Source organism: Austrofundulus limnaeus, unplaced genomic scaffold (genome assembly GCF_001266775.1).
Source record: "Austrofundulus limnaeus strain Quisiro unplaced genomic scaffold, Austrofundulus_limnaeus-1.0 Scaffold30, whole genome shotgun sequence".
Taxonomy (NCBI): domain Eukaryota; kingdom Metazoa; phylum Chordata; class Actinopteri; order Cyprinodontiformes; family Rivulidae; genus Austrofundulus; species Austrofundulus limnaeus.
Window position 1 is genome coordinate 1,908,335 of NW_013952432.1, and position 9,762 is coordinate 1,918,096.

The 9,762-nt window shown below is 36.6% G+C and overlaps 1 long non-coding RNA gene across 1 annotated transcript in view; it reads left to right on the forward strand.

Annotated features, from left to right (window-relative positions):
- Window positions 1-199: 199 nt before the first annotated feature.
- The window catches only part of LOC106515567 (uncharacterized), a 48,561-nt gene continuing 38,998 nt past the window's right edge, over window positions 200-9,762 (forward strand). The window contains exon 1 of the long non-coding RNA XR_001310023.1: window positions 200-326. This is a non-coding gene — a long non-coding RNA (uncharacterized LOC106515567). The remainder of the gene's footprint in view (window positions 327-9,762) is intronic.

The window sequence follows — 9,762 nt, forward strand, 5'->3', positions numbered from 1 at the left end:
TCTGATTGGCCCAGGTAAAATAAACTACAAGCTGGCACTGCACAGAAAATTGACGTTCTGTTCTCTGATTTGTCCAGCTAAAAATCTGCCAGCGAAATCCTTGTCTATGGGAGAAGTCCCAGACGGAGCAGTGAAGGGAAACTAGAATTGAGCGGAGCTGCGTAGGAAGGCAAGGGCCAGGCTAACTGGTAGCTGAACTTGTTCTATCTTTACACAGCCTCACACTTGTTCTTCTTATATCTCAGATGTCACAAGTGGCCGGTCATCCATCAYTCAGCTCGCCTGGAGTGGAACAACTGGTGCTACTGGTGTTCCAGTAAAAATATGTAAGTCCATCATTTGATCTCAGGTGCTGCTGATGATATTTTCTTGGTGCAAAAAAAAAAAAAAGATTTCAGAACAATCGCAATCACGTTGCAAGATTAGAACTTATATTTACTGAATTATTACTTTAATCTCTGAATGGGTTTTCAGGTTTTAAGTCAACTACAAACTATAAAAAAATGTAGCGTAGACACTGAGGGATGACTGATTTTTAATAAAAGGAGTGAGTCATTAACGAAGATAAAAAAAGACAAGCAATGGAAAAACACAACAATATTAGTGTGACCGTTCAGTCAGCAAAAAATAAATAAAAAAAAGAAAGAAAATAAATATAAAAAAATGCCAAATGATAAAATCAGAATGGAGTCGGTCTAAGAATTTGTCCAACAGCCTCACATAATGAATTTAAATTATTTTATTTGATTTTTCCACGGCCGTAGATTCCTTGTTCTCACCATATCCTCATTCTCGTTCTTTCTGTGAGTTCCCACAGCAGAGATTTCTATGACTTGTGATCATATAAGTTGTTGCAATCAATTTAATAAACAGGAACCGGTGTGGGTTGTAAATATTTTTGACTTACCTTTTAAAATTTATGATTATTTAGAAACAGTATAGTTAAAAACTTTTTTCTTGACTGACCCCTGGTAAAATGCAGTACTTCATATTATTTATCCATGGCTAATCAAAACTCATTTAAATACTTGGTTTAATATTTCAATAAGCAAATCACAAACTCTTGGTTTGAATGGCTTTGCATTTGCCTGGAAGTGTTGAGGCCTTGTTGCAACCATTGAACTTTGCACTGAAGCTCCTGCCTGGTCCATTTATTTTGGTAGGCGTTACCTGTATGTGAATATGTGTCACCTCCCTGCAAAACTCATATTTTGTTCTTTTTGCTTCTAAAGTCCCTTCACAGATGAAGGTCAGGGTTCATTCATTGGTCTTAAGGAGTAAAGTGAGACCTTTCGCAATCTTTTGTGCCAGAGTTTTAAACTGAGATTATCTTTTGTTAAGCAATGACAGAATTAGAGCTGTTTGGGTCCAAACCCTGAATTATCAATGCAATACTGCTGCAGGGCAGCTTTTTGAGAACATTTACTTATTTTTGTTCAGCTGCTGGTTGATTATTCTGATGCTGAACACCTGGGAACACGTTAGGTCACATGGGAGCTTAAGTTTGTCTATTAGTACAATGTTTCTCCGTTTTCCTCAACAGATTACATTACACTTTGTTTGCTCAAATAATTCTGTTTGGTTTGCAAATGCTTACTATAATAATAATAATAATAATAATAATAATAATAATAATAATAACAATAATAATGTGAATACATGCTGAAGTGGGAGTGTCTGAAAAGGTAGGAGGTTCTTAGATAGACAGAGGGCAATTTCAAGGCATTTAGAAATGATGCAAAATCAAATTTATTTTTGATAAAATGATGGAAATGATGCGAGCAACTGAGTTTTGTACCATTTGACATTTGTGGATGAATTTGGCAGGTAAAAAAGAGGGGGGAGTTGCAGTAATCTAGACAGAAGGTGACCAAAGAGTGAACCAGAAGAGCAGTACTGTGGGTGAGAGGGATGAACGGAGGTGAATGATAATACATAGGTAAAAATCTGCTGACGTTACTGATTTGTGAAATAAATAATAATGTGTTGTCTAGGATGGCACCCAGACTCTTCATACATATGGAAATTTCAAAGCATTGGGTGAAACATTCAAAGATTAAACTAACAAAGGTGTCAGACAGCGAGCTAATGAAGACAACACCTGGATTCTCATGGGACTACCCTGGTCCTCCATGTGTTTCATGCTCATTAATGAACAATCAGTGAAATTAAGATAACAAGAGGACCTGTGGGAGTCACTAACAGGTGATAAGTCCCACAGCTCTAAATATATATTGATTTAATTGAGCAGTGTTGCAGTGTCCATGCAGCCTAGCTTGTGCTAAAGGTTGTTCACAATTAGCATCAGTTACCAGCAAATAAAATAAATGACACAGATATTACAAATGATAAATTTTAAGCCAATTTCAACATCTAATATTTAGCAGTTAATTAGATTAACAGAAGCCTCTTTAACATCATTGAAACAGTTATAGCTGATAATGCACACGTGTAAGACTCAAGGCCCGTGGGCAAGATGTGAACCGCAACTGCATTTTATGTGACCTGTGAAAGCTTCAAATATAAACTAATGTCCTAAAATAAGCATGTCCAGCTTTGAAGTCAGCATTGACCATAAACTGCATCTCCCATAAGGCATGTGGATTATTTTACCAGCCAAATGATGGCATCCCACCACTAGATGGAGGTGTGCAAGGTTCAAAAATAGCCAGCAGCAAGCAAAATTTGCTGTGTAAAATACCCATTTCGCTGCATTTTTCCAGTTACTTCTGCTGTGGCCCAGTTGTACTGAGAAGTGGAAATTTCCTACTTTGAACCAGAATGCCTCTCCAGTGGAAATTCCCTGTCGGAAAATGCGAGAATTCAGAATTCAAAGCAGCAGCTGAGCTATCACCACAACTCAACAGTGGGCAACACCATCCAAAATACCCCATCTAGTATTTTTACTTTTAATAGCATTTTTTAAATTATTTATTTCACATTTAGTCAGTTGTACATGTAGTACTTTTCAGTGTTTATAAAAGAACAAGTTGAAACACTGTTTCTATGCAGGAATACCACATAGAGCTCAGTTATAGTTTGTTAGCGGTGCTCAGCCGTAGCAGTGAAATGAGGAATGTGATGCTTCATGTTTAGTTGTTGTCAAAAATGAAACATTATTATGAACTGGCCCTTTGAGGGCCACCATAATGTGGTCCTTGGTGAAAATGAGTTTGGCACCCAGTGATAATTCAAAAGAATATCTTAGATTGATGAGCTACACTTTATTCCTGCTGAAGTGTCCAACTTTTTCATGTTAGCTTAAAAATCTGAATATTAACAAGTACATCAGTTTTTAGCAGAGTGCATTCAATTCAACTGACATCAATACAAGAAAATCAATCAAAAAGCTACACAGGATGCAGCTGCAACAGCTACATGGTGAACATCATTTAGTCAGCAGTTTTTCTGATCCCCATGGACACTTAATGAGTGATCATGGTGTTTATGATCTTTGAATGCATGCATGTTTTAGGCCTGCTGACTCACCTGCAACATTTTAAAAAGCTCCAAGTAATTATTGATTAAACTAATAGTGTCATTAGGTGTGTTGAGTATAGCAAAGAAAAACATATTCTGTTTCCTAGCTGGGAAAAGACTTTCTGTAGACTCACTTAACATACTCAGGATACCAGGTCTCTAACAACACAAGAGAGCACATTTAGAAAAACAACATCGGTAAAAATTTAAATGAAAAAATAAATAAAGTAATACCAAACTGTTAAAATGTAGACTAGATAAAGAGTAAAACTAACACATTTCACAGCATATATATAAGTTTCAAGTTTAATTTAGGGCAGCTTTTCAAAGTTTTGGACAAAAACAGTTGCGTAATCTTCAAGTGGCAGAAAATAGTATTCTTACATGTGCTCAGTCCATGTTCACTGACACAGAAAATTTAATAAATGACCATGTTGCTCGTGTAACCTGAAACCTCTGCAGGGATTTTAATCTGCTGTGAGACTTAGGCTGCTGGATAAATTAAATCTACACAAAGTCCACCAGGACACAGTTTGATTGTTGTCTGTTTTCCTTTTAGGGATCAAATTATGTAACTCCTCACATAATCCTAGTTTTGTACACACAGATTTCAGCCCTGATCAGACAGAATAAGATGAAAAAAGAACTGTAAGAAATACGTGTTTCAGTACTAAACTATAAATTTCTTCAGATCTATAGTTATTAGAGCTGTGTATTGGCAAGAATTTGGCGATACAATACATATCATGACAGAGGGGTCACGATACGATATGTCCCGGAATATTGCGATACCATAAGCAAGGCGATATATCGCGATACATTGTGATTTTTTTGTCCAAAAATTCTATTAATTAAAAACCTCACACAGGGAAAAAAAAGAAAAACCAAAATTTATTGTCTCAGAAAATTCTAATATTACATAGACATACTTTTGATACATTTAGCTGTGTTCTGCTTTGTATGTGTTTTATTTTATTTGTTTCATATTTCTTATTTCATCCATGTTTTCAATTATTAGACTAAATTTGACAATAAATAGTTTGAAAATATATATTTTGCAGTTTTTAGTTTTTAATATTAATTTACAATATGGTCACCCAACACTAAACAATAGACTCTACCTCAACAGGTAGAGTAGCCAAATGGCTGGCTCACTGCTGCCAACTAGTGGTCAGAGGCTGAACTACAACATAAAATGAACGGCTGGCAGGAAAGTTATTTTAAACCTTAATTAAAAATCGATACAGTGCTTTAGAATATGGATACAGTATCGGGAAATGAAATATCGCGATTTTTCAGTGTATCGATATTTTCTTACACCCCTAATATTTATATATAAAGGAGAATAACATGAGACAATAAAAACTGTGTTACTTCTTTTTACTGCACTGACAGGAGTTAGATTTCTGTCAAAGACTATAAATCATTTAGAAGTAAACTTTTAACATTTTGGACCAAATAGTTTGTTAGAGCTTTGATTAATTATACGCACTCAAGCCAGAGGAAAGTATTTTAGAAGAGCCAAGTGATTTTCAGGGACCTGTTTGCTCCTTTTGTGAATAATGAAGACATGACAGCATGGAGGAACTCAGTCAGTAAAGTTGAGCTCTAAGGTTGATTGAACCTGGGAGAGTTGCTTGTAGCTAATTGGACTCTGGAGTGTTGTTGTTTTGCTCACTGCAATTTAGTTCCAACATTCAGAGAACCCCCCAAAATCCACCAATAATATTCAGTTAAGCACTTTTTAAAATTTGGCAGGGATTGCAACAGCAAACAAATTCACAGAAAAGATTTGGCATTTCTTTTACGCTGGATGCCCTTCCTGATGCCTGGGTTCAAATCTGCAGCCTCAGGGTTACAAGACCACAATGCCGACCATTGAGGTTCTGCCATCCCGAGCTTTTGGCTACACAGTATGCAAATTTTCACTGTAGAACAAAAGTGAATTATTTATTGCTGCTCAGTCTGCAGAAGAGGTACAATAATCTCTAAGAATAGTTTCAAACCCATCCTTCATGGTTTTCATGCAAAGCACTTAGAGCCTTATTATTGTGAAAAGAGAGCATTAGCTTGATGTAAAATGTGAGCGAGTAGCCCTTTGTTGTTCACTGAACAGAAAATGAGCTGCAGGGCCAGAATGAAAGAACATTTGGCTCTCGCTGAAGAAAATCTATCCACGGCTGAGAGGGTTACCTCGCAGGGTTCATCTGCATCTGAATGAAGTCCCGATGAACCAGATCCAAGCCGGGAGTCTTGCCACCTTCACTGAGAGACGGACCAAATTCAAAGCTCCAGCCACGAACCATTGATATTCTGTTCAGGGACTCCGGTTTGGGTTTTGAAAGCAATAATAAGGTTTGAGCAGATTCTCCTTTCGCTCATGTATTTCATTTTTTTTCATAATGTTTAATTAAATCTGCTGATTCTCAGTTTGGTGTGAAGGGTCATGTGGGATTTTGCCACTGCTGAAACAGGATGCACTAATTATTTCTTACAGTGGAAAACAGCTCATTAAATTTTTTCAAACTCCATGTCAAAATAACTAGACCAGAGGAGCCCAAAGTGGGGCCCGCGGGCCAAATTTGGCCCACCAAGCCAATTGATTTGGCCCACCAACAGTTGCCAAAGATACAAGATTGTAACCTGTTATCCTATAGGTAGAAACACAGTTTTCTATTGGTCAAATGACTATATAAAAGGGCTGTAGTGAAGGTAGACTTTCTCCAAGTGCACAAACTAAAACAAAAGAGGGCCACTGCACAGCTTAATCATTAAAAATAAAGGACTTTACTTAAAAAAGTATTTGTTTTTTATGTTTTATATAACTGCATTTGGCCCATATCAATGGATAGATTTTCATTTTGGCCCCCTCAGGGAAAATGTTTGGGTACCCCTGGACTAGACAGTAAATTCACACACACACACACACACACACACACACACACACACACACACACACACACACACNCACACACACACACACACACACACACACACACACACACACACACACGTTTCTGTTAAAGTCTGCAATATTCTTCAGAGAGAACATCGTGTCAATCAACACCCTGTTGATTTAGCTTCTAGAGTGATGGAGTACTAATTATGTTTTGTTTACAACTCTTCATTAATAACAACACTTTAAATTAAGATACTATAATTAACGACATAACAGAGAGCTCAAATGTAGTTTAACAAAGTGATTTTATTTCATGTGTCGTGACTGAGTCAAAACATAAAACACATCAGTGTGAGTCAACCGCTTTACTGCTCTTGTGTGTACGGCAAAGAAAGTGTAGTCACAATCACACACTGGAGATGAAGTTACACAACCAAGAGATGCTGCATGAGTCTAGCAAAAACTAATTACTTGAGATAAATAGTTTTTATTAACCTTTATTTAATCAGGCTAATACTACTGGGATCTTTGTTGCAAAGTAGGCCTGGACCTGAAGGCAACCTAACTTGCGTTTTTATGAGTCTATGGGAAACATAACAGGAAAAATAATAATAAAACACACATACACAAACATGCAAACTCCACAAAGACCCCAGGTCAGTACCAAGGGTGCAGGGCCCTTTTGGGCAACAGCACTAAATTGTTGCCAGTTCATTTTCTGTACAGTGGAAATGTAATAATAAAAACACCTCATGATTAATTGCATGCAAGAGATTGCACTCACCTCACAGATGAAAAACAAACAGATGACTTACTCTTGTTAATTTTTTTAGGAGCAGTTTATATGCACCAATTACTGAATGTGCTGATAAATGTGGTGGTGCTTCATGTTAACGTAATGAGATCTGCTTTCCAAGGACTGAAAACTGTAGCTGGAGCAACCATGAGTCAGCACTAAGCTTCAGGTGAAAACAAGCACAGAATTAACCAAAGCTGCCTTAGTTAATGATGAATGCAGATTTTTTATTTATTTAGAGTCAAATCAAGAAAAATCCTGTTGGTTTGAGCAGAGACACATATTCACTGTAAACCTGCAGCGTTTTGTTGTGACCCAAAATATGACCTTTTCAAAGACGTTTAGCTTCTGAGACGTAACGAGTTCACCCTTATTTGTTGAAAACATGAAGTGTTTAATTTCCATTACAGACGAAAACAATGCTCGCCTACTTTTGTGTCATATCTTGTCACTGAAGAATAAAAACCTTTATTTTTAGAGATTTTACCATAAAATGTTTAGATTTTTTTTCCTTTTTTTAACTTTACTTGTCTTGTTTGATCTGTCACAAAAAGTACAATAAATATATAATCATTTATTTACACACACATGTCAAGGGCTAGTGTTATAGTAGTTTTTTGTGTTTTTTGTTGGTTGGTTTTGTTTTATAAATTTAGTAACTTTACTCATGTTTTACTGTTTTCTTATTCCTTTGATTTCAGGTCCCTTGTGTTCAGCTTTTCTTTCTCAGTGTTTCTGTGCGTTATCACCATTTCCCCTCTGTCAATCTTACCTTAACTATTCTCACCTTTTCCTWACGTGTTTATTCATCTCATCTGTTTCCATTAGTACTCAGTTCTCCGTCCCATTGAAACACTTAGTTAATGCTCTCATTTATCAGTCATACTATTTGCTCCCTACCAGTCTTTCCGTGTTCCTGTTTCTTACATGGTTTCCTTCTTTTGTATTTACCTGATTCCATGTCATCCTTTTATTAGCGAGATTTAACGAGATTTCTTAATTTGTGCACTTAAGTACTTGAGTCTAGTCTGCATCTTTGGTTCCTACTTTACTGTAATGGACAGCTGAGGTGGAGAATCAGTGTTTTGTTCAAGGATACTTCAGCTGCTTGAACCCCTTGTGACCCCATTGAAAAATTACCTGCAAACTTCTGGGCCAACATGGCAACAAAAGATGGCCTTAGAAAATRAGTGAAAAAAAGAAACAACATTTGCAGCACCTGACACAAAACATGAGAGACGCATCATCAATCAGTGAATAATCTGTATGCCACAATGATAATTAAACATGTGCAGTGGTGGGCAGCACTAATCTAAATATTAGTTACACTAGCCGTGAAGCACTAACTCAAACATTTAGGTCCCCTAAATCTAAAGCACTAAATCACTGAAAATTTTAGCAAAAGCTAATTCTAAAGCACTAATATAATCCAGTTGATCCATGAAACATCCTTCAGAGTCAACATGAGACAATATTTACTGTGTACAGAACGTTGTCACTTAGTGCCTTGGTGGGCCAAATGGAAGTCACCCACAGGCCATATTTAACCCGAGGGCCTTGAGTTTGACATGTGACCTTGTAGATAAGTGACACGTATGAACAAAATGTGTGACAGCTTTCACCCTTAACTGTGAAATAATGTTGATCAATAACATTTGTAGACCTCAGTTAGTGCTTATAAWTTTAGCCCATAAATTTAGCAAGTGCTAATCCACTAATGAATTAAAAAATAGCAAAACCTCCAAAGCACTAATCAAGAAATTAGTTCCCCTATTAGTGCTTTAGTGCGTTAGGGGAACTGTGCCCACCACTGAACATGTGTACAAAGCCTAAAGAACTATTGATCAAGACCAATTCAAAAAAGAAAAGCTGGCTCCTTGGAAGCAAAATCTTAAAAAACAAAAAACAAAAAAAACAAAAACAAAAAAGGGATGACTAAAAAAACCTGTAAATGTTTAGATCTACACATGGAAATTAGTGTATCTGTTACTTTCTCTCTTTTTTAGACAAACCTGTTCCCTCATCCTACACAGCGTTTGACCTCATGAGGGGTAAAGTGTGATTACAATCATCTTGACCTGTTGCTCATCGTGTTTTTACCTGAAATAAACATAAAATGCATTTTCTATTTGCTTTGCCAACACAAAGACAGAGGTCTGTATGTGACTTGTGGGCGTCAGATAAGATGTTATTCTGAGGGTGTAGGTGCAGGTCAGAGAGCATTCAGTCTCATTCAAATGTGAACCAAAACGTAAAATATGCTTAAAATATGATTTTTATCACTTAAAGTAATAATAATTACAATGATAATTAATTTATGAATTGTGGCATACATTAGACTAGTTCATCACTTGGCACTGCAACAACAGCAAAAAAACAAAACAAACAAACAAAAAAAAAAAAACCTCCCAGTCCAGCCAACTTCCTGATGCAGCCTGTTAATTAACTACAGTCACCATTATCTCCTCAGAGATCAGAACAGATCATCAAAGATCACAGCTCTGCTGTTATATAACTCTCAATAATAACATTTTCCCACCCCCCATACACACACACACACACACACACACACACACACACACACACA